This window comes from Rhynchophorus ferrugineus, unplaced genomic scaffold (genome assembly GCF_030347505.1).
Source record: "Rhynchophorus ferrugineus isolate W39M unplaced genomic scaffold, kcgeb_rfMv2 rfM7, whole genome shotgun sequence".
Lineage (NCBI taxonomy): Eukaryota > Metazoa > Arthropoda > Insecta > Coleoptera > Curculionidae > Rhynchophorus > Rhynchophorus ferrugineus.
The window spans coordinates 18666001-18691239 of NW_027472586.1; the positions used below are offsets into that span (position 1 = coordinate 18666001).

The 25239-nt window shown below is 34.2% G+C and overlaps 1 long non-coding RNA gene across 1 annotated transcript in view; it reads left to right on the plus strand.

Annotated features, from left to right (window-relative positions):
• The window catches only part of LOC143199680 (uncharacterized), a 769697-nt gene that overhangs the window by 445993 nt on the left and 298465 nt on the right, over positions 1 to 25239 (plus strand). The window contains exon 2 of the long non-coding RNA XR_013006521.1: positions 9812 to 13855. This is a non-coding gene — a long non-coding RNA (uncharacterized LOC143199680). The remainder of the gene's footprint in view (positions 1 to 9811; positions 13856 to 25239) is intronic.

Consider the following 25239-nt stretch of genomic DNA (forward strand, 5'->3'; position numbering starts at 1 on the left):
CTACAAAATTCGCTGCATTGTAATTGAGATGATATTACTTTAAAAATACGCAGCGCAACTTCTGCACTTATCGTTTTAAATTTGGTCTTATTGTAGTTGGAAAGTTCGGGCATGAACTTGGGTATAACTCTCGAAATTTCTATAATTTCATGTTCGGAACTCTGCATCCGTTGTGATAATAGATGGAAATGGAATTGGCTGAATATATTTTATATTTTCGTCGTATTGGCGCGGTTGTTCGAAAATAAATTCCAACAATATTACGTGCCTTCTTATTATTGTCAATATCTTATTAGCTGTCTTGGAAAAGTACAAAGGTAAATGTGAATAATTCGATATTATAGTTGAAGACATCGTTCTGTAGTACGTACAAGTATTTTACTATAAAATTCAATATTCTGTCGTTCAGAAGTTAATTTTATTTTTTAAGATTCTTTGTTAGAAATGTTAAAGTTTTTTTGTTTTTATGGAAAATATTGATATATGCTTTTTCAAAATATTACCGAGATTCAGCATATTGGTGGCGCAAGTTAATATGATCTTTTATATATTAATCGGCTTAGCGAAAAAGTTGTCTATTATTTTGAGGAAATCGGGAGAACCGCGAGGCTTGATATTTGGCACGGTTAATGCTAATATGAAGGACGAATTTTTAGGCCTAAAGTTTTGTGTAATATAAACTCCAGTCAATCCACTTTTAATTTTAAGTATTTCAATTAAATTGATATCTGTTGAACTCAGCTAAGAAAAATTATTCTTGCTTAAGAACTGGTAATAATTGATAAGGTAATGGACCTATACCCTATTATTGTATTAGAGGTAACTGTAAAATTTTCGAAAAATTTTGTTGATATTAACTTTTAATCCATTTTAGATTTCATTAGTAAATTCATTTCGTAACAAAGCTACAACCAAATATCGTAGGTAATACATTCATTTCGCTAGGGCTAAAATGAACGTTTTAATATCTCATTTGTTCGTGAGTTTGTAGTCCTTATGTGGGATACAAAGCAAAATAGAGAGTAGTAAATTAACGAAAGCCACAAAAGAAATATTAAAAATGAACTATCTATAATGGTAAGAATCCAGAATATCACATAAGATGATTGAAATAAATATATTTACTAGCAGAAAAAAATATGACAGCAACTCTTCTAATAATTTAATAGTAGAATAAATAACTAAAGGAGGCTGCAAATTTATATAAAAATGAAGGTAAGGAAATTATCAAGTAAACATGATTTTTTATTAAATATTTTTTTTCAATTCATATTTTAGGTGTTAAATACGCATAAAAGATAAACATTATATCAATACATAACTTAAGTACGAGGGGGAATCAAGTATAGACGGTAATTGGTGGCGCAGTGGTAAAGGCGATAGGACGGTCCTCCTACTGTTGCGATAACCGCGGGTTTTAATCCGGCTGGGGCATGGTCGTAAATTTATGTTTGTGCTTGTTTAAAATTTCTGATTGTCCTAGGCAAGAGTGTAAAATCCGACAAGGAAAATGATCCCAGTCACGCCAGTTAATCAGGCAGGGTAAGACCGGATGTCTTTTGGGATGATTTTTAAAGTTGGTCACTCGCCAGTCGGTAGGCTTAATGCTAAGGACCGTGGTTACACTGCGTTCACTGTCTTCGGTGCTTATTTCGCCATGTCTAAACTTAGCATAGTTATCCTTGATGGTTGATTTTTCTGGTGAAGTTTCTGGAAACTTCCTTTCAAAAAACAATACTTTATCAACACGGGAAATTCCTTTTTATTCATTTTTTTACAATAACAAAAGTTGCTTCACTCAAAATACTTTAACTCACAAAATAACGATCCGACAGCTGTCATATGTATATAGGCATCTTTTGAGGGTTGGGGATAACTAAGAAATGGGATAACATGTATTTGTGTGTGTATTGAAATGTGTGGCTGCCGCTGCGAGTTTGCACGAGAACTGAAAACACTGGTTGAAGAAATACTGTTTATTTCAATGTTAAATGATACATGTGGTCGACGGGAGAATTGAAAGGATATTAGGTTTGGTAGAGGAAGTACGGTAGCGCTGTGGAAGTGGTACTATTACAAGGGGATGGAGAAAATAAAAGAGAACGAGATGTCGTCGTGATGGTCTTTTATCGCCTGGAACTGCATGGTATCAATCCACCGGCGTTGCCAACCTTTGTGCTTGCTGGTGGTGAATTCGTGGTGGCCTAAAGTGTCGTGGCGGTCGCCACATATTTAATTCTAATAGCGCCATCTATGTTTCAACCCGGGTACTTTTCCATTCATCTGTTATGTGTCCATTTATCAGTTCGTATGGTAGTTTGCACACTGTCATCGTGCACATTTAACAGAATAGTTCTAACCACACTCGCACAATCACATTTATGGGTTTTAAAGGGATATTGCGCTGAATCATGTTTGTTGGATAAATAATATGGGGAATCGACTATGACACGCAACACTTTGTTCTGGAATATCTGGAGGATATCTGTGTTAAATTTGCTGGCTGTACCCCACTAGTCTAACATAACTTCGGACCTAAAGTGTTTATTATAATATGCCCTTTTATTACTGCTAGATGCTTATTTCATCGTAGAGTAGGCTTATTGTTGTTTGACTCAAAACATTCTGGCTATAATGTAAGATCTGAATAGTTCAATATATTGTGACGGTAACATTATCTCTAACTTATGAACCGACGTAAGGCTGTCATGCCATACCTAAACTAATACTCGTACTACATCTAAGGATATAGCTGAACATACTTTTTACCTTTAAAGCCCTTTTCAAACACATCTCTTATTCTATGCACCTAGTCAATTGTTGATTGTTTGTTAATAAACGTAAACTGGTGGATAGGTTTTATGTTTTTTCTCTCTACAATATTTTGTGCCAAGTAATATAGAAATATATTTACATTAACCATTATAACATTTTAAACTGTAGTTATTTAGTTTTCACTTTATAAATTTATCAAAATTAATTCATAGCTCTTAAACTTGAAAACTGCTCGAATGTGAGGGATATTGGCAACGAAGGGGTGGTGCCGCAAACGCCTGAAGGTTCGAGATAAAAATACTACATTAGGTATGTTTATTCTTCCATATAAATTTTTATAAGCACCCTTCTCGTTTGTTTGAACGTATGCTCGATGCGCAAGGCGCTAGATTAAGATTACGTGAATCATAATGCTTTTCTTTTTCACTAGCGAGGAATACGTCCGCAGATAAGAGCGGTTTTCGTTAGGGGTTGGTATATTCCCCATGTCTAATGGGGTAAAATTTTAGAGATATAATTTTTGTCGAGTTTATTTTTTACTCTCTAGTAAAGAATAAAATGAAATGAATGAACAAGCAATCGCACGACTGTTCAATATGTTCACGAAAATGAAAACCGAATGACGAATATTAGAAAATATAGTTATAAAAATGGAAATGTTTCTTCTTTTGTGAATACATTCAGTTTTCTTCTCAGAACTCTGACGCTAACACTTTCTTTTGTACAACAGCAGCTTCCACAATATGTGTTAAAAAGATGCACAAAATATGTTTAATCATACATAGTGGTTTTGATACATTATTCACAAAATTGGCAACTATTTGCGCTTATAAGGGATGGAGAAAATAATATGAACTTCTGACATATACACAATATTTTTTTATTAATAAGGTATTAAGACTCCATTTGCTTTTAAAACGGCTGCAATTTTTTTCTAAATTGATTTGTGGAGTGTCTGAATAGTTTTCAACGGAATGTTCTCCCATTATAGTAGCAAAACTAAATGAAAAAAAGGAGATGTAAATCTAGCTTTCACTTTATACTTTCAAATTTGCCATAATGGTTCAAATATTTATAGGCCTGGCAATTGTGAATTGTGCTGACCAGAGAAAATGTTTGTTTGTAATGCTTGTCAGACGAAAACTGAATATTTGTTGTTGTGTATATAAGCGCATTATCCTGTTAATATATCGAAGTATTTGGCAGCAATACGCTAATTAGAGTAAGAAATTCGTCCTTGAAGATGTCGAGATGTTCATTCACAGTAATCCAACAAATGATGTAAATGACAGAACAAGTTGAATACCAGATATTGCCCTTTATAAGAAACAATGTAAATGATTATTCATCGGATGATATCATATTATTCCAAAAATCTAATGTCCAGGGTTTTATGATCATTGCGCCACTTCCTTCACTGCTTATCTTCCGTTATAAAGGATTTCGCTATTGCAGCCCATCCATCGGTGTAGCTTTGTGTAGCTTCTGTGGCATCGTTTTGTGGAAAATTTTTTATTCAAGTCACTGCTGTCACATTTGCCACAGTAATCTTTTGTCGTGTTACAGTCATTTTTAATATTCATCTATCCATGTCAATTAGTTTTGAGTTTCTATTACTAGGCCAGGCGCAAAATTGGACACAGCTTGGTGAGATGACGCAGCGTGAATCACGGCGAGATTTTTAGGTTTAATGAATGATACCTACGCAGTTTTTGGCTAACGTAATCCTGCAGAACGCAGTGTTCGTGTTTTTCGCCTCAAGTTAATATATATAAATGGAAGAAGAATTAACCGAAGTGGTGCGGATTCGACAAGTTTTGTACGATACAAGTCATGTAAACTGCATGGGGACTCAATCCTTTAATTAAAATTTATATCTTTATAGATACAAACTTCTCAGTTACCTCTTACTAGCCATCTGGGAAATAAACAATTACCATTTCAGATTCGAATTCATCTTCCGAACCAGATTCAGAACTAAATATCAGTTCAGTCATTATTAGTGCCGTATCAACTGTCATTGTACCAAGCCTACTACTGTGAAGCGAGAACTGAAATCGTATTTGCGCGGTTTCGGCGTTTGGCAATTTTATTCCACGTACACTAACCGTAAACATCACTGCGTCTCGTCACCAAGCTGGGTTCCATCTTGCCCCTGGTCATAGTCTTCACCCATGATGTTTTACTAAGTTTTGTGTGCTATCATTAAAGTGGATAACTCGTGAAACGTGAAACAATTTAGCGATTTGCCTTGTTCCTCTGCCTGAGAAATCACAAATTTTATCGATTATTTGTTTTAACCATTGCAGATTTAAGCGGATAATATACCGAAATATAACCCATAATATATCCAAAGTTTTTTTAGTAATGCGTCGTAGATATTTGTGACGTTAAAACATTACAATGTTGCCGCATCATCTCTGAGTTTTAATTCAGTTTGGCTTTGACATACAAAAAAATTATAATTTAAATAAAATAATTGGACAAAAATTTGACCAAATATAATTTATTTTAACATTATACTATATCTAAAGACTACAGTTAATTACACAGTCGTAATAATTTATAGGTGAGAGTTAAAATATCTTATCACTATTGCTTTCAAGAATTTTGCTTACGTCTGACAGCTGGTCGCCGTCGGGTTGTCAGATGTACGCTAAATTATTTAAATTATTGGCTATAATTATTACAGGTTATAAACCGACAAACATTATTTTAGCCCTTTATTTTTATAAATTTTAAGTTGCTCCGTTATATATCATATTACTTTGTTTGAAAATGCCAAAAACAATAGATATTCAGCGTCACAAATTGATTGCGATATTAATAGATTATTTCGAAACGGAACGAGATAACAGATGCCCCCTTTTGCGAGTAAATTCAAAATGTTACAGTACAATACAGAATACAATACAATAGTACAATTTTATTGAAAACGTTTTTAGCGGGTTGCTGCAGTGCTAAATATTACTGTGGGTACTGTGAATAACATAGCTTACGAAATGAAGAATAATACGTTAGATTCACCCAAGAAAATTCGTCGATATACAAAGTGGGTGACGAATCTATTCAGATCAAATATAAGAAATGTATAAGAACAGTAAGTACACAAACTATTTTATCGATATAAACATAATTTAATAAAATTATTTTAAAGAGAAAATTGTCTCTCTGGAAAGTATACATAAAAGAATTAGGGACATGCAGTTTTTTGAGGGATGTAAGACAAACTTTCATAAACTCTTACAGGGCATAGGGTTTAAATGGTGTAAAGATAACCCTCAGAGGTTTAATGTCTGGTTCCAGACATTACCTTAAAATGAATTTAATTAATGGCATAAAATACTATATGAAACTTGAATATTTCAAAATGTATCATTGTGGCACTCTTGGCAGGACAGTAAAAAAACAGTGTAAAGATAATAAAAATTGATGGAAAACGTTACAATACAAAAACTATTTGGATATGTGGAAGGAAGCATTGTCAACCATAACACTTTCGGTTTGGATGAACTCGGTAAGACATAACAAGGATGTAATTGATAAATGGTAGATATGGTAAAAATGTTTTAGATAGATTAGAAATTAGTAGTTTAGTGATTGAATGGGATAGTGAGTCGTAAAGTGAAAGTGACGGAAGAAAACTTTCAGGGTATGAGATAACGCTTTGCAATAATGGAAATTCCTGAGACAGAGTGATGAGAGTGGTAACAACTAAAGGTATGCACATAATTAATTTAATATAACTATAGAAAATGGTATTGTAGGGCGTGAATGATTTGTGTGCACAATTATGATTGCAATTTTTCAAAATTAAACATAAGCATTAGGTTAGAACATACGAGGAGAGAATGAATACTAACTGTATTGTAGATATGGGAAAGGAATTAGACAGAATTAATGATTAATTTCATCAAGAATAATGTGCAGTGATCCCAAGATAACTTGCCAAGTAAACACACCATCGAAGAAAACAAGAACTAAACGTAAAAAGTAAATATACTTTCGAATAAAAGTAAAATTGTTTTCTCAGATATAAAATTGTTACTTAGGTGGACTGGGCCTCCAGGGGGATAACACTATATGAAAAACTCGCCTAGAACCTCTACCCCATGGATGGTGTGGAAAAGACTTAAATGTAAACAAAACAAATCTAACCCTCAAACTCTTATACCTTTGTTCTTAATTGTAGTTTTAAATCCTTAGATAATATATATATTAGATGTACAGTAATGTTAATATAAATTATATTTGATAACACTTTTATTCAATTATTTTATTTAGATTAGAACTTTTTTGTGTCAAAGCCAAATTGAACTAAAACTCAGAATTAATTCGGCAACATTGTAATATTTCGACGTCACAAATAAACATGATGCATTTCTAAAAAAACTTGAATACACTATACAACACCTGGCATGTAAACTGAGCAACATATACGTATCGCATAATTTTCACGGAAACAGTGTTACCAAATAACTTCATATTTTACTATATTGCATGGTGTTTACATTATTTTGTCTATCAACAAAAACATATAAAATATATAAATGGTTCGGAATGTTTAATTATACTTTTGACAAAAATATGGAATTTATTTAACTACCTATTACTAAAAGTCTTATTAAACGAAGAAAAAGAAAAGAACGAAATATAATACGTAATAACTTTTTGGATTTCGGAACTATTCTTTCCGAATGTCCATTTTTAATTTAATTAAAGTTCTGTAATGTTTTTGCTAGAAATATGAGTTCATGTTAATAAAAACTTTATATTAAACAATTTTCTGTTAAATGAAATACACGAAAATATTCCAATTATTTGTAGAAACAATATTAGTTAAACCACCGTCGCGACTTGTTTGGCTGTAATCCAATTTTGTAGCATATTTCCGTCTGATTGTGGCTCTATTTTGCAACTAGGCCGATAGATATTTAACCCAAGTTCAATAAATATTTGTGGACTACCAAAATAATACCATATATATCTCTGCGACGATATATATATATATATATATATATATATATATATATATATATATAATTTGCATTACTACCTTTGTTATGTACTATTTATGCGCTTTGTGTCCTTGGATTTCTTGATTTATAATTAAGTATTGTATTTTACTAAAATATTCAACTAATACGGTCCCTCTCGTGCACATTACTTAAAAAAACGTTAAGTTAATAAATATTACCTTGATACTAAGCATACTTTCGAATAAATATAGAATAAACGTCGTTAGAACAACAAATATCTTCTTCGAAACTGGACATAATGGCTCAAATAAGTTAAGCTCTAGCGATCTTTCTGTATGTGTTAATATTAAAAAATATTAAAAGAAATTCACAACGGGATACACACCGAATTAGTTGTTATCAAATTGTCCTTACAAGAAGGGAAATATCGCCCCGTAATATATAAAGATATATAATATGAGAAATATAAATATATCAGACAGAAAACTAAACAGAAACACAACGTGTATAAATGTAACAGAAATACAATATAACATATAAATATATATGCCAATCAAAAACTTAGACTATTATGTGCCCAATAAACTGACAGCAAGTGCAAAGAACATCGTAATCTAACTTGTAATACAAACAGATCACAAAAGATGGTTGGTGTGATGGTTCATGTATCTCAGGAGGGCTCTTAATATAGTTGACCTAAATAGATTAGCAACTAAAATGGAAAATTGTGATGTAAAAAGGAAGTATTGAGTGTTTTTGGGTCATACTTGCATGAGAAATGTAAGCAGGTTAAATTGAATCAATGTGTCATATTGTACAAGTAATAATGAAAAAGTCCTGGAATAGTGAGAAATGTATAAGAACAGTAGGTACACAAATTATTTTATCGATATAAACATAATTTAATAAAATTATTTTAGAGAAAATTGTCTCTCTGGAAAGTACATATAAAAGAATTAACGACATACACCTTTTTGAGGTATTTAAGACATCCTTTCATAAACTCTTACAGGGCATAGAGTTTAAATGGTGTAAAGATAACCCTCAAAGAGGTTTAACGTCTGGTTCCAGACATTACCTTAAAAATAATTCAGTTAAATGATTTTATGCCTAAGGATTATAAGAAACTTGAATATTTCAAAATGGTTCATTGTGGCTTTTTTTTTTTTTGTTCTGGCCTAAAAACCAGGCGGTGGAATGCATGACGCATACCTGGTCGCGGAGACTTGCCCTGGAGTGACAAGTTGGACCGGGTTATGTGGGACTGCCTCTGGGCTTACCAATACACTAAACCGAAACCGCCTCACAGTTGACCCCTGTGGATCACTACTGCTACTGCATTAAATTTGGGGATATGGCACCCGCTGATCGGGCAGCCGTTATTGGGCACGAGGGCCCGGCGATTCTATTGATTCGCGAACCTGAGTTAACACACGACTGGATACTGTTGTATGGGGGCAAAAGTTATGACTGTAGCGACGGATGAGGTCGTTTCAGTCTGGAAAAGGGGGAGAGCTTAGCGGTGACGCGGTGCTAAGCTCCCAGCATGTCGACCAGCTCGCGAACAAGCGCGTTTTCAGAAGAACTTGAGCTGAGTTGTTGTTTGTGGAATGATTGAGATATGAAGTGCTTGATTTCTGGAGTGTCAGTTTCCCTATGAATTTGATTATTTCTGACAAACCATGGAGCGTTTAATATTCTCCTGAGGAGCTTATTTTGGAAAACTTGAAGCCGTTTGACCTGGTTGGGTGTAACAAACTTGAAGTAGACATTAGATCCGTAGAGGAGTACGGACCGAATTAACATCTTGTAAAATAAGCATTTGATGGAGATTGGAAGTCTGCTAGAAGGGCAGATCAGAGGAGATAGCAGGTTTGTTATCCCCGAACCTTTTTGGATTGCTTTCTGGATTTGGGAATGCCAACCGAACCGCCGGTCGAAGTGAAGACCTAGGTACGTGACGTTATCCAGCCATGGAATTATTGCGGTGTCGATCTAAGTTGCGAGACGCGTAGTGCTTAACGCTTCTTGTGGAAAATGATGGCCTGGGTTTTCAGGGGGTTGATTTGCAACCTCCAGAATTTGAACCACTTGACCGCATGATCGAGCTGCTTCTGTAAACGTTCATGAATTGTAACTTCGAACCTGGCGGCCGTGAAGAAAGCAGTGTCGTCAGCGTAAAAGGCGACGTCAATATGCTCTTTTCTCGGCATATCTGAAATAAAGAGATTAAATAAGGCTGGGGCCAGCGGGGAACCTTGAGGTACGCCAGCATCGATTTGTTTACGACTGGAAAGTGACGCCCTGATCTTAACCTGGAAAGATCTGTCCGAGAGATAGGACTTGATGAGAGCGGTTAGGTCTTCTGGGAGGCCTAGCCGCACGCACTTTGCGAACAATCCGTCGTGCCAGACCTTGTCGAAGGCTTTGGTTAGGTCCAGAAGAACTGCTCCAAGCTTTTTACGTTGATCAAGAGCATGATGGATGTGTGCAGCCAGACGGGAAGCTTGATGGACGGATGAGTGGTGAGCGCGAAAGCCGAATTGTTCATCTGGAATGATGTTGTTTTCCTTTGTGAAAGAGTTGAGAGCGTAGAGTATTGCCCTCTCGGCAAGCTTCGAAATGGCGCTGAGAAGGCTGATAGGCCTGTAGTCAGATGAAGATGATTTTGCTCCTTTCTTGGGTATAACCGCTATATGTGCGTGTTTCCAAGACGCCGGGAAGTGTTGCAGTCTCATGATGGAGTTAATAATGTTTGCCAGTTCTGCGAGCTGCTTATGCGGGAGCTTTTTTAACTGGGTAATCGATATTCCATCGAATCCTGGAGATTTTTTGGTTTGAAGTTTGCCGATCATAGTCTGTAGAGACTTTGGAGACACAAAATGGTTGAGAAGAAAGGCGGGGGTTACTGGTCTTTTGACGGAGTTGGATTCGTTGATGACAGTGTCAATGTCTTTAGTTTTAGTGTTCTGTGCGGGTGGGAGGCATTTCATTTGAGCTTCGTAGGTCTCTGCAAGGAGCTCGACTTTTTCTTGGTCAGTGACTGCGAAATTTCCTGTAACCGTTGACTTCAGGGGAGGGATGACATTGTGCGTCTTCCCCACAAGGCATTTGGAGACACGCCAGAAAGAACGGGGGCCATCCAGCCTTTGGTCCGCGAGAAATGAGTTCCATTTCATTGCTCGCCAAGTCGAGACGGCCGCACTTACCCTCTTGCATGCTCTGTTCGCCTCCCTTTTGTCTGCAGCATCAAGGGTGAATCGAGCTAATCTGCATAAACTGTTTTTGATGCGAATTTCACGTTTAAGAGAAGCGGGAAGGTTGTTTTTCCACGGCTGGGGTTGTGATGAAATTTTGACTGTGGAAGATTCGTGAGCAGACTGAATATCGCGAGTTAGCTTGAGTACGGCTTCCTCGAGGTGTTCCTGTGTGTTAATTTTCGGAATTGGATCGGATTTCAGGAGAAGAGATTGGTAGTTTTTCCAGTCGGTTTTTTTCCTGAATCTTGTTAGTGGGACTTGAGTGGTGGCGCAGTTTCCGAGTTTGAGAAGGACCGGACGATGATCAGAGTCTAGTTCGTCAAGGACTCGAACTTCGGAATCGCGATTTACGTCTTGAAGAATAAAGAAATCAAGGATTCTTGCTGCGCCTTGAGAGACTGTACTAGGGTGATGGGTGGGTTCATCTGGCAAGGCAAGACCGTAGCCCAGATCTGCACTTAGAGCTACGATGGCGTTACCTGCGGGATTCGCTCTGGAACACCCCCAGGTGGGGTGGTGGGCGTTGAAGTCGCCACCTATTATTTTCGGAAATTTTCCTTCGACGAGTGATCGGTATTCGGCATAGTTGAATGCAGAAGATTTCCTGTACAAGGATGTAATCACGAAGGGACGTTCTTGGATATCGATTTTAATGGAGGTTGTTTCGAAGTTGTTTACTGATAACGATGGAAGGAGCTCGTGTTTGACTCCTTTTCTGACGAGAATGGCGGTTCCACCGCCTCGACCCGGAGTTCTATCGTTTCTGTAGACAAAAAAGTGTTCGAAAGAGAGACGATGCGAAGGTTTCAGGAAAGTTTCCTGGATGAGCACGATGTCGACGTCATAGAATGTCATGACGTCTTCCAATTCCGCTTGCTTTCCGCGTAAGCTATTTGCATTCCATGTCATCAGTATAAGAGATTTCGGAACAGCCATTTCGAAGAGTTAAAGGCTGCTGAAAGTTATAGAGACAGGTAAGTGTTGCCGCTTAGGCGGCGACATTTGGAAAAGGACGAGCAAGTTGGTGAGCCAGGGCGATCACTTGTAGGAAAGCCTGCGGGTCAGTAAACGCCTGCATTGTGGAGTTAAGGTCCGGTGTATTGGTTGGAGCAGGAGTTTGAGTTGGAGCAGGCTGGGTAGCGCTGGCTAATTTTTGGGCTAGCTTCCTGCCACCTTGGTTACTCCATGCAGAACCTTGTGGAGGCCTGGTTTCGGTCGGAATTTTTGGTTTTCTTGGAACAGGACGGCAGCTGCAACCGCTGAAGTTTGCGGTATGAATTTCACCGCAGTTGCTGCACTTTGGAGGTGCTTCTGGGATTTTGGTACAGGATCTAGTGTCGTGATGCCCGGCACATTTGACGCACCGTGGGGGGGCTCGGCAATATGAGCTGGAGTGCCCGAAAAGCTGGCAGTTGAAACACTGCACTGGCTGGCCGTTTCCCCTCTGGACCTCGACCTTCACTGTGATGACGCCGAGTTTGGTCATATATATGATCTGTCGCTCTTCGCGAGGGACAACTACCTGAACAATTGGTAGTTCTATCCCGGATTTTAATTTCCATCTTTGCACAAATTTGGGATGGAAGCCTTGATCAAAGAGAAGTTCACGTACTTCGTCAATGCAGAGTGATTCTGGGATGTTTTTAATTATTACCCGGAATGCTCTCTCCTCCGGATGACAGAAGGAATGGTAAGGGTAATTCCTTTCCTCGAGCAGGGTAGTGAGTTTACGGTAATTGTCGCTTGTGGCGACGAATAAGAAAATGCCCTCCTTTTTGTTTCGGGTTATAATGTCTATTGATTGTGCCTTAGTAATTCTAATGAGCTCCATGAACCTCTTCTTGTCACGGAGCACTATAGGCGGAATTTTTTCCTTTGGAGGACTTTGAGAAACAGTCGCCGAAACGGTTGGCACTGTTTTTGCTGTGGAGGTTAAGACTTGTTTAGTGGCCTGGCTACTTACCTGCGCAGGCTGGGTTGGTCTTATGGTAACTTGTTTCGGTACTGGCTGTTGGGCCGTCTTGGTGGTCGGCTTGTTTTGCACTGGTCTGGTGGCATATTTTGCAATCGAAGGCTGTACGTTAGCCTTGGCTTTCGATTGGGTGGATTTAGTGGCTGGCTTGGCTACCGGATTGGGTTGTGATTTGGGAGCCTGGTTTCCCGTGTTGCCGGCCTTCGGCAGCTGGCTTTCCTGAGGTGGTGTGACGGGCCCTCTTTTCCTTTTTCCCACCAAGGTGAAACCGTCGTCTGAGTCTTCAGTTTGGTTTAAGTGTTGTGCCGGTTTAGCTGGTGTCTGAGACTGGATTTCTATGGCAGCGGGAACCTTTACTTCCATGGCATCTTTTTGATGCTTCATGAATTGTGTTATCGTAGCTGTGAGAGTTTTTATTTCTTCCTTGAGCTCTTCGGAAGCTTTTTCGCTCTTTTCCAGCTTTTCCGTCTGTTTGTTCAGGGCGTCTGTTTGGGCTTTTGCGAACGTTTTAAGGTCAGCTATCTGCTTTCGCAGGTCTTCGTTCTGTTTTCTTAATTCTATTATGAGCACTTCTCGGCTGTCTTCTGAAGATGGTCCATTTGAATTTGGAACACTGGGATTATGTTCAGGAGGCGACGTCGGCTCTGACGTACATGACGCCATTGCCTTGTCTGTAAAAACGCCTTTTCGGCGCTTACAGACGCTTTTTTTTTTAACGTAGGCACTGGTGAAACGTGATAACGGGTCGACCGTCTTAGGGAAAGTTTCGGGTAATTCTCGGAAGCGCAGGTAGGTTCGGCGGACCGGACACGACCGTTCTCTTCGAGAGCTAGCACGGAACGGTTCATTGTGGCATTCTTTGCAGGACAGTAACAAAAAAGTGTAAAGACAATAAAAATTGATGGAAAACGTTACAATACAAAAACTGTTTGGATATGTGGAAGGAAGCATTGTGAGTCATAACACCTTCGGTTTGAATGAACTCGATAAGACATACAAAGGATGTAATTGATAAATGGTAGAATAAAGGGTAGAAATGGTAAACATGTTTTAGATATATTAAGAATTAATAGTTTAGTGATTGATGGGGACAGTGAGTCGTAAAGTGAAAGTGACTGAAGAAAACTTTCAGGATATGTGATAATGCTGTGCAATGCTGGAAATTCCTGAGACAGAGTGATGAGAGTGGTAATAACTAAAGGTATGCACATAACTAATTTAATATCACTATGAAAAATGGTATTGTAGGGCGTCAATTTTCATTCAACTAATACGGTCCTTCTCGTCCAAATTATTTAACAAAACGTTAAGTTAATGAATATTACCTTGATAATAAAGTATACTTTCGAATAAATATAGAATAAACGTCGTTAGAACAACAAATGTCTTCTTTAAGACTGAACCTAATTGCTCAAATATGTTGCGCTCTAGCGACATTTCTGTATGTGTTAATATTAAAAAATACTAAAAGAAATTCACAACGGGATACACACGGAATTAGTTGTTATCAACTTGTCCTTACAAGAAGGGAAATATCGCCCCCTAATATATAAAGATATATAATATGAGAAATGTAATCAAGTTAAATTGAATCAATGTGTCATATTGTACAAGTAATAATAAAAAAGTCCTGGAATAGTGAGAAAAGGAACAAATTCATTAATAGGAAATATCAACCAAAACTAAATGTGAGACATGGTTATTAACAAGGAGTGGTAAAAGTAAGACGCAAGCAGCAGATATGAAATATATCAAAAGAGTTAGAGGTGTAACAAGGATGGGCAGGATCAGAAGTAAAGAAGTAAAAAAAGACCTCAATATTTAATCAGTAGAAGAGCTCACAAAAAGCATACAACCTAGTTGGAGCGGACACTTACAGGGCATAGCAAATACAAAACAGGTTAAGTTAATTTAAAAAAAATTGAATTCTTATAAACAATTTAGATTTCTACAATAATATTCAACAATTGGAACAATATTATACAAAAATATAGAGAAAAAAATGTTCGAGTGATTTTAATTTACCGTTAAGTCTTTTTCAACGATTTAATAGAAAGAGAATGTTAAAGAAAATTTAAAACTACGGTATATAGAAGATAGTACTGAGTTGATATAGGTCGTACTTGCATGTACATCACATATATCATACATATAAGAGATATCACAAAGAGAGCTTACAATATATGAAAAAGGGTATGACCACAGGGTACTCTATTAGGTTGCTTGCTTCTTGTACTGTAAATTCGTGATGTTGTTCAAGAAATAATGAAAAAACCAACTATAACTATTATACTACGATATTTGTAACGTAAGTCAACAATTGGTTACAAGAAAATTGTTCGAGTGATTTTAATTTACCGTTAAGTCTTTTTCAACGATTTAATAGACAGATAATGGTAAAGAAAATATAAAACTACGGTATATAGAAGATAGTCCTGAGTTGATATAGGTCGAACTTGCATGTATATCATATATCACATATATAGGAGATATCACAAAGAGAGCTTACAACATATGAAAAAGGGTATGACCACAGGGTACTCTATTAGGTTGCTTGCTTCTTGTACTGTACATTCGTGATATTTTACGAGAAATAACGAAATAACCACCTGTTATATTACGGTATTTGTAACGAGAATGTGTTAGGATTTAATTCCAAAACTGAAAACACTTTTGAGTAGGCTAGAGTGCTAGTTGTTGTCAAAATAGTAAAACGAAATAGATTATTGTAAAGAATGCTGAATAAAACATATCTAAAGACATTAGATTATAATGGATCCTAACAAACTATAGACTGTCAACAATAACATTTTTATAATATAGGATTGATTGCAGTTTTAGTATCGTAGAATCTAAAAGAATGGGAAAAACGAGTTTATTCTTCTTGTCTGATGTTTGGTTTAGAAAGCCATCAATTTTACTTTTGAAACGATATTAGAAGGTCAGTGTGTTAAAACATTATTAACCGATGATATTTATTTTTAAGCTGTGTTATTTTCGATTATTTCGGTGTTCTTGGACTTAAAAAAGAATAGTATGGTCACGTAAAATTATATTTTATATTTTATATATAACAGATAGAACAAATTAATAACAACATTAAGATAGATTAACAAAATCCGAGAATAACAAGAATCGTTCGTCCTCTTTGTTTATAAGATAGTTAGAATTTTGAAATCAACTTTTGACTTAATTTCATACCAGGTGAACAGAGAACAACTAAGAGAAATTGTTCTAGCTTATGGAATTACAGTAGTCGATATAGTTCTGGAAAAATAACGTATAATTGTACTAGATATAATTCTAAAGATTATTAAAATATTTCCGTAAATTTTAATGGTATTAACTTCTGATTCATTTCAGGTTCCTTTAGTAAATGTATTTCTTAATACAGCATTAAATATTTTAATTTGTGCATCATCATAAATTTTTGTTTATGATTGTTTAACCCTTGTGACTGTCCTAGGCAAGATTGTAAGATTCAACAAGAAAATGATCCCATTCACGCCAGTAACCAGGCTGGGTCGATCTTCGAGGACGATTTCTAAGTTGATTACTCGCCAATCGGTAGGCTTAATGCCGAGGACCGTGGCTCGGAGCCCACGTCAACCTGTAGGTCCAGTCCAGATAAACTCTCGTTGGTAAAAGGAGGCTAAAAGAATACATGGGACGAATAGAAGAAACTATGAATTATTACCAGTAAATTTGTAAACATTTTGAAGCATTGATACATTCTAAGGTGTCTAACGATTACTGTAATAAGATATGTGACTATATGATATTCTATTTTTTGAACTTTTTATCAATTAAATTAATTATTTATTTTTAGACAGAATATTTGAAATAATAATAATAAATAAATTTCCTAAATATATTCGTTATTGTTTTAATATACCTTCTAAAGTCAAATATTAATTTCAGAATTGTATCATTCATATATTCTCTATTGTAATATACAAGCATGTTTACTTCAATTATTATTCCATATTTATGTTTATAAAATTTTCATGTATATAAAGATCACGTATACCTGTATTTCATGCCTTGAAGTTGTTAGAGTTCTAAAAACAATATTCCTTGCGATACTTTGTTATAATGTTCAGTGGTGTAGTAATGTAAACTTATCAATATTTTGTTGGTTATTGGACATAATGGAAATTAGATTTAACTAAATGCTATTTAAAAAGTTTAATGAGGGTTAGTTCTTGAGATAGTGAAAATAGTTTCTACTATCTTATCATTTTTAAATTATTGCCCTCACTCTGTTATGAGAGAAATATAGAATGAGAATAACTTAATAAATTGTGGTCAAGTTTCGACCACAGGGTGCTCACTAGTATTATAAAATCTTGAATATTTTGAACCGGATAAATATAATTTTGGTTATAGCATAACTATTAAACAATAAATTCTATTAAAAATAGGAAAATGCTTGCGTAAGCATATGATTCGAAAGTTATTTTGTAGAAGACAGTATTAGCTCTTCTTCAATTTCAGTAGAGTTATTTGACTGCCGATTCGTATATCGATTTCTATGAAATGATCTTTTACGAGGTCTACTACTACGGCTTGAACCACCATGCTCATTTGTCGTATACGAATATTTTTTTATAAATGAAATGCACGCTATGAAAGTTAAGTTACAACTGATTTTAAAATGTAAATATCCTTGTAAGGTACAATAAACACAAGGTAATTTCGGTTTAGCACATGCGCATTTTCATTTATTTGAATTAATACTCTGAGAGAACAAGAGCTCTTCGGGCAAGCGCGTATACATTGTATTGTAACTGGAGTTGAAATTACAGTATATTTTTCTTTGTATATCTTTCCGCGATTGAGAAATGTAGCCCATGAAATTAATAAGCAATGACCAAACATATGTTGCAATAGTAAAGGAAGTGCTGGAAATACATTTAAAAACTAGCAAAGATAGATATATGAAAATTTATCATTAATTTTTTATGAATAATATTACATAGAGTACATTCTATTAGAAAATTTTATTACAAATCTGAAGAAAAACGGAGTGAAAAACACCATATTAATATAGAGATTGTGTTCAAATATGTTTACATAAAGTCCATGAATCATATTTACATAAAGACATCGTATTTAAACATTTTTAGAGGAAGTCCAAAAATCATATCGTCGTTCCTCTATCTCAAAACAAAATCTGTAAAAATGTTGTAGACCAGCATACTTTTAACCTGAAAGACATTTCTAGATAATACATCATTATATTTACAAATACGTTACTTTTTTCCTTATTTGCTTCACTCTTCCATCTTCAGAGTAGTAGATATTAGATCATTAGTGGGTTATTGATGATTAATTAGGGTGTCATGATAATATGGTTCATTTATTCGATACAAGTAAACGCTTATTAATAAATTTGATCTTTCCAAAGTATCGTCATTCCGAAAAATTAAATCGTATGTCTAAGTTTTATTACTTACTGCAACTTTTTGTAGTATTTTTGATAGGTAAACCCCATTAATGAATTGACTACTGAACTGGCCATCTAGATTTTCGTTGACGTATTTTATATTTACTAACCTAAAACAAAGGGATAGTTAATTACAACAAAATGTGTATAATAGTTAAAGTTACCTTTCTTCTAGTACAAATACATATTATTTCTCCCATACCCTTTGTAACGTCTTTTTTAACAATTAGAATTTATTTTGTTGTTATCGTTTTGGAATCTGCAGCTATACCGAGGTGAAATTTTGGCATATGTTGACTATCCCTGAATATGTTTTGTTATGAATTTGGCGTTTAATAAATCCCACATCCTAAATTGATTCTGTTTGGAAATTTTAACTATATAAATAAAATTCTTTCGTATTTTAAAATCATATACATGTATGCAACACTTAGAATAACACAACAATTTAATTATTATTCTTAGTAAATCACAAAATCTAAATATTTGCTATATTCGCCCGATCGCGGTAATTTTTAAAAATGCCAATTATACAAGCTGTGACTAGAAATGAAAGAGTTATATAGCCGATTGTGCGCATATGTTAATACAAACATTATTTTCTCTATATCGTGTTCTTGCCCTTGCTGAGTCACTAATACTTCTATAAATGTATAAGACGACAATAAAAAACTTACACATCCATGCCTATACAAGTTTCGATTGGCTAGAACTGCACATGCACACTTGTTCTAATCTAGCCTGAGAGTTTTCACATCTACGCGTTCTTTTCTATATACGCCTTGCTGTACACCACAGTTGCGGTTACAAGTCGTTTTTAGGTTAATTTTGTTAAGATAATATAATTATTTCATAGGCAAAATTAGCGTCAGATAATGCGAAAATAAGTGTATAAAATATGAATTATTAGTAAAATATTATCATTTTATAACACTAATATTGTAGATTGTTATGGAACAAAGGATATGTTTTTGTGTTAAACAATATGGAAACAGAACTTACTTGAAGATTATGTAAAGGTAAGAACGAAATATGGTCATGTTTGTAGATATTTTCTCTTTATTTGTTATTATACTTATATTTTTTCTCCCTTTACAGATATTTCAAAAGAAGAAAAAAGCTAAGTGTTTAAACGAATTGTCATGAATTTTCAGCATACTATAAATATAAGCTGTACTTAATAAAAAGTGGTTGGAATAAATTGATAATATAGGATTTGAAGATTTGTGATTTATTATTTCTTTCGTTTTATATAACCCCTCGGAGCAGATAAATAAGGTCGAAATATAACAATATTTAACAAATTTTATTGCAATAAATGGAATAAAATCAAGAAAGAAAATGTACTCTAAATAATACACATTTAGAAACATACACACAAATCATATAAATATTAAGCACTATAATATTGTAATTGTATAATTTATACGCACCACCTCTATTTTATTAACAATTTCTTTTTGAGATTCTTGATTGACTGATTTCGAATCTGTAGATATATTGTCTATTCTGTTATCGATGCCATTTTCCTTATTTGCTCCTGCTGCTTCTCACTGTGTGTTTTTTTCGTATCATTTTTCTAATTTCTTGTCTAGCAATGTTATCAGTGTCTTCTCTCCCCGAGCACTACCTACATTATCTGCAAAAGAATTAGGTGCCCATTATCTTCTTATATGTATATACCAAATGCACCAACCAAGAATATTTTTTATCATATACTCTGGACAGCTATAGATATACCTATCTTTATACATGTATATCTATGATATACAAATCTTACACACTTTACTATATAAAGTTTTACAACTATTCTCATAGATTTGATTGATATCTACATTGTATAATTTGTTGTAATATTTGACTTCAAATTTGCCTGAATTTTGCTGAACTGTACGAACTTTATACTTATTTTTTGTACGTTCTGCACTCTATGGGCCCAAATGAATGCGATCCTGATAAATACTAGGTCGTTTGGTCTTTCCATGTTCAAAATCCTTTTCAAAATTATCAAATCCACCAGATCATCTAACGAACCTAGTAGTTTTTTAACTTACACCCTAGCATTCCCTAGTGTATTGGTTTTTAATACATTGTTCAAAGATTCTATTGCCATATTTGTATTGATTCGAAATGTGTTTTAAAACATCTGTAAAAAATAAAGTATAATAATAAATTGACATAAAACGTATACAAGCTTGACGATATTTCATTCTTACCTTTCATTTTTCTCTTTTATTCATTTTTCTTTCATTCTTCAAAAAAGTTCTGTTTCCATATTATTTAACATAAAAATATATTCTTTGTTCCATACATTTATTTTCGCATTGCCTGCCGCTAATTTTGCTTTTGAAATAATTATATTACCTCAACAAAATTTAAATTCAAAATTAACCTAAAAATGACTTCTAACCACATCTTTGGTAAACAACAAGGCGTATATAGAAAAGGACGTGTAGTTGTGAGAATTCTCCGCTTAGATTAAAACAAGCGTGCATGTGCAGTTCTAGCCAATCGAAATCGAATTTATATCCGAAATCTCTATGGTTAAAAGAAACAAAGAATCCTATTCCAATACTGAAAATCATTCAAGTATCACTACCTGTTCGACCGGCCTTACGTCACGCACACCGTCCATTAGACCGGGTGACCCTCACTAAAACTATTTTAACTATTAAGTAGTTGGCAATTTTACTTTGAAATTTTCAAAATATATTCTTGAATGGTTCTAATATCATTTTATGAAAAAAAAAATTAACCCTCTACATCTATTACCCCTCTTATGGGTCATGATCGCAGAGCTGCCATGAAGAACTTCATCCTTTGCTCGACTCATCATTTTTGAATGTTATCATTGCAAGATTTAATCACACCGCTCAGTCTCCTGTGTTCACATAATAAGCAAAATAAATGTAAACTCTCTTATGAGATCCTTAGTATGGCTGTCCTGAATAACCAGAGTACTTTCTACCTAGTGTATCTTCTATATTCTCTCTATTTTGTAAGTAGAACATAGAAATAAGGAAAGTTGACACGGAGACTTCACAAAAAATATTTATCAAATTAGTAGACGGACCTCAGCGGTAGAAAAGCGCGAATAAAAATAAACCCGAACATTTTATTTGTTAAGGAACAACCTCATAACCATTATCCGCTTTCTTCCGTTTATTATTTCGAAATGGCCCTCGGCAGCGTAACACCGAATTTTAATAAACATATAAAACGTATTTTCGAGCAACTTTCAGCTCATTTCTTAATATGCCGGCAGCCATTTCGGGTAATTAGAGGGCGGGAGGAGGGGGTGGTTGGGCGTTGACTTTTGGGGTTGACGGTGTCTGGGATGCGGGAAGCGACATGAAAGGTACAACGGTAAAAGTAAATAATGTAAAAGCAGAGATTTTTCGTATTCTCTTGTCAGAAGACGATGTCATCCAAAGGAAATGTGACTGATTCGGGAAGGAAAAGGAAGTTGGAACGGTTATTTGATGTTTGTCTTATTATTTAAGTGTTTAGTGTTTAAATAAATAAAATTGCTTACTTAAGAATATTCGTTATTTTGGTTTAATTACTACAGCGGTTGGTTGTTTTTTACGGTCTTGGAATAAACTCAGTATATACGTAAATAAAAGTCATTATACGTCCCCCTTTGGAAGGAAATATCCTGCTTTTAACTATCCCTCTCTGTGTTCCTAGCATTGTCCCATTTTCCATTGAATTTACTATCTCATAATTATGCTTTAATTAAAATTATATTTATCCCATTCAAAACATTCGAGATTTTATAATACTAGTGATCGCCCTGTGTTCCGGGAAAATATAATTTTGGTAATATACAAAAAAAGAATTCAAAATTACCGTTGAGTAGACAAACACAACAAATCATTTAGAATATTAAAATTTCTCAAATAATAATTATATTCTTGTAATATTGGTTTTAAAATATGACAGAATTTTATTTATAAAGTTAAAATTTGCAAACAGCATCAATTTTGTTTATAGTGGGTATATTAACCACCAAATTTCTAACAAAAAAATGTTCAAAGAGAATCAACATATGTCAAAATTTCACTCCGATATACCTGCAGATCTCAAAACGATAACAAAAAGCTAAGAAGAAAATATTGTTATTGTTCAAATAAAAACTTTTTTTAGATTTTTTTAGGAGAGATAATATACAATTGTACTAGAGGAAAGGTGTACACATTTTGTTGTAGTTAACCATACATTTGTTTTAGGTTAGTGAATATACAATACGTCAACCAAAAGCTAGATAGTCAGTTCAGTAGTCAATTCATTACTGGAGTTTGTCCATTAAAAATACTAGAAAAAATTGCAGTAAATGATAAAATTAGACATTTACTTTAATTATGATATATTTTAGTAACGATTTAATTTTTCTTTAATAGGTGAAGTGTTGCTAGTACAACTACTATCATGTTGAGTGAAAGCTGATGAAAGTTAAATTAGATTACTAGAAAAAAAAAAGATTTTGCAGTATGCAAGAATTGTAGAGGACGATACTTTGAAAAGATAAGATTTACTAATAAGAGTTTACCTGAATCGATTAAACGAAACGCATTATCATGACACCTTAATTAATCCTCAATAATATAATGGTGATCTAATAACTTCTACTCTGAAGGTGCTGGAGTAAAACAAACAAGGAAAAAAGATTATATTTTTATAAAAAGCATAGATAAATAAATTATTGTATTGAAAATGTAGTGATATATTGACTCGAAACTTCTTTCAGGTGAACAGTACGATGATCTACAAGATGAAGATTTTGTTTTGAGGTAGATGACCAGCATGTTGATAATTAGATTAATAGATAAAATTAGATAAGATTTTGCAGGATGGAAGAATAGTGGAGAACGATACTTTGAAAGGATCAAATTTACTAAAAAGTGTAGACCTGAATCTAATAAATGAAACATATTATCATGACACCTTAATTAATCATCAATGACACCCTAATGATCTAATGACTTCTAGTCTGAAGGTGGAAATCTTTTCCAGGTGAAAAGTACGTTTATCTGAAAGATGAAGATTTTGCTTTGAGATAGATGACCAGCATTTTGATAATTATATTAATAGATAAAATTAGATAAGATTTTGCAGGATGGAAGAATAGTGGAGAACGATACTTTGAAAGGATCAAATTTACTATAAAGCGTAGACCTGAATCTAATAAGTGAAGCATATTATCATGACACTTTAATTAATCATCAATGACACCCTAATGATCTAATGACTTCTAGTCTGAAGGTGGAAACCTTTTTCAGGTGAAAAGTACGTTTATCTGCAAGATGAAGATTTTGCTTTGAGATAGATGACCAGCATGTTGATAATTAGATTAATAGATAAAATTAGATAAGATTTTGTAGGATGGAAGAATAGTGGAGAACGATACTTTGAAAGGATCAAATTTACTATAAAGCGTAGACCTGAATATAATAAATGAAGCATATTATCATGACACTTTAATTAATCATCAATGACACCCTAATGATCTAATGACTTCTAGTCTGAAGGTGGAAACCTTTTCCAGGTGAAAAGTAAGTTTATCTGAAAGATGAAGATTTTGCTTTGAGATAGATGACCAGCATGTTGATAATTATATTAATAGATAAAATTAGATAAGATCTTGTAAGATTAAAGAATAGTGGAGAACGATACTTTGAAAGGATCAAATATACTAAAAAGCGTAGACCTGAATCTAATAAATGAAACATATTATCATGATACCCTAATTAATCATCAATGACACCCTAATGATCTAATGACTTCTGGTCTGAAGGTGGAAGAGTGAAACAAACAAGGAAAAAAGAATATATATTTATGAAAAAGCATAGGTAAATAAATTATTATTTTGTAAAAATAATGATGTATTGACTGGAAACCTATTTCAGGTGAAAAGTACGTTTGTCTACAAGATGAAGATTTTTCTTTGAGATAGATGAATGACATATACAAAGATATTTTCTGGATTTCTTGTAAATAATATTAGATAATATCAAGTCTTTATGTAAATATGATTTATGGACTTTTTCTAAAAATGTTTCAATTCGGTATAAACTTGATGGAAACATATTTCAATATAATCTCTACATAAATATGGTATTGTTCAGTCTGTTTTTTTATTAAATTAGACTAACATTTTCAACACCGGTTACAAAACTATATATATGCGCTTGCGCCGAGCTTTCCAGAGGAGCGCTTGTTCTGTCAGACTATTAACTGAAATGAATTATATAAAAGTTCGCATTTGCTAAACCGAAATTACGTTCTATATCCTGCAAGGACATTTCAAAATTACTTTTAATTTAATTTCACGAAAATCGGTGTACAAATCGGCAGTCAACTGTATTGGAAATGAAGAAGAGAGTATTAGTTACAACTAAACTTTCGAATCATATGAATCAAAACGTTGTTGTCAATCCTTTACATTGTTATAGAATCATCGAATTTTGTACTATTTTTACAGCTTCGTTGGAAATAATTGTATGTAAAAACTGTAAGTGGGCATGAAATTTTGTGAAACGGGAATATGTGACTTTAAGCTTAAGATCATTGTCACTTTAACTGGCGGGTCAAGAGACATCTCGTCAGGTCATTTTATTAATATTGCATTTGTAGTGAATCGTCGAATGATATCTGTCATGTATCTTTTGGTCGAGACGGTTTTAATTTATTCTGTAATTACATATAAATTGGTGCTGTGTTATGTCAAGATAAATATAACACAGCGTATGGCCATATCTGCACCGGTATAAAAATGTCTACGACTTTTACTGTAAAAAATCT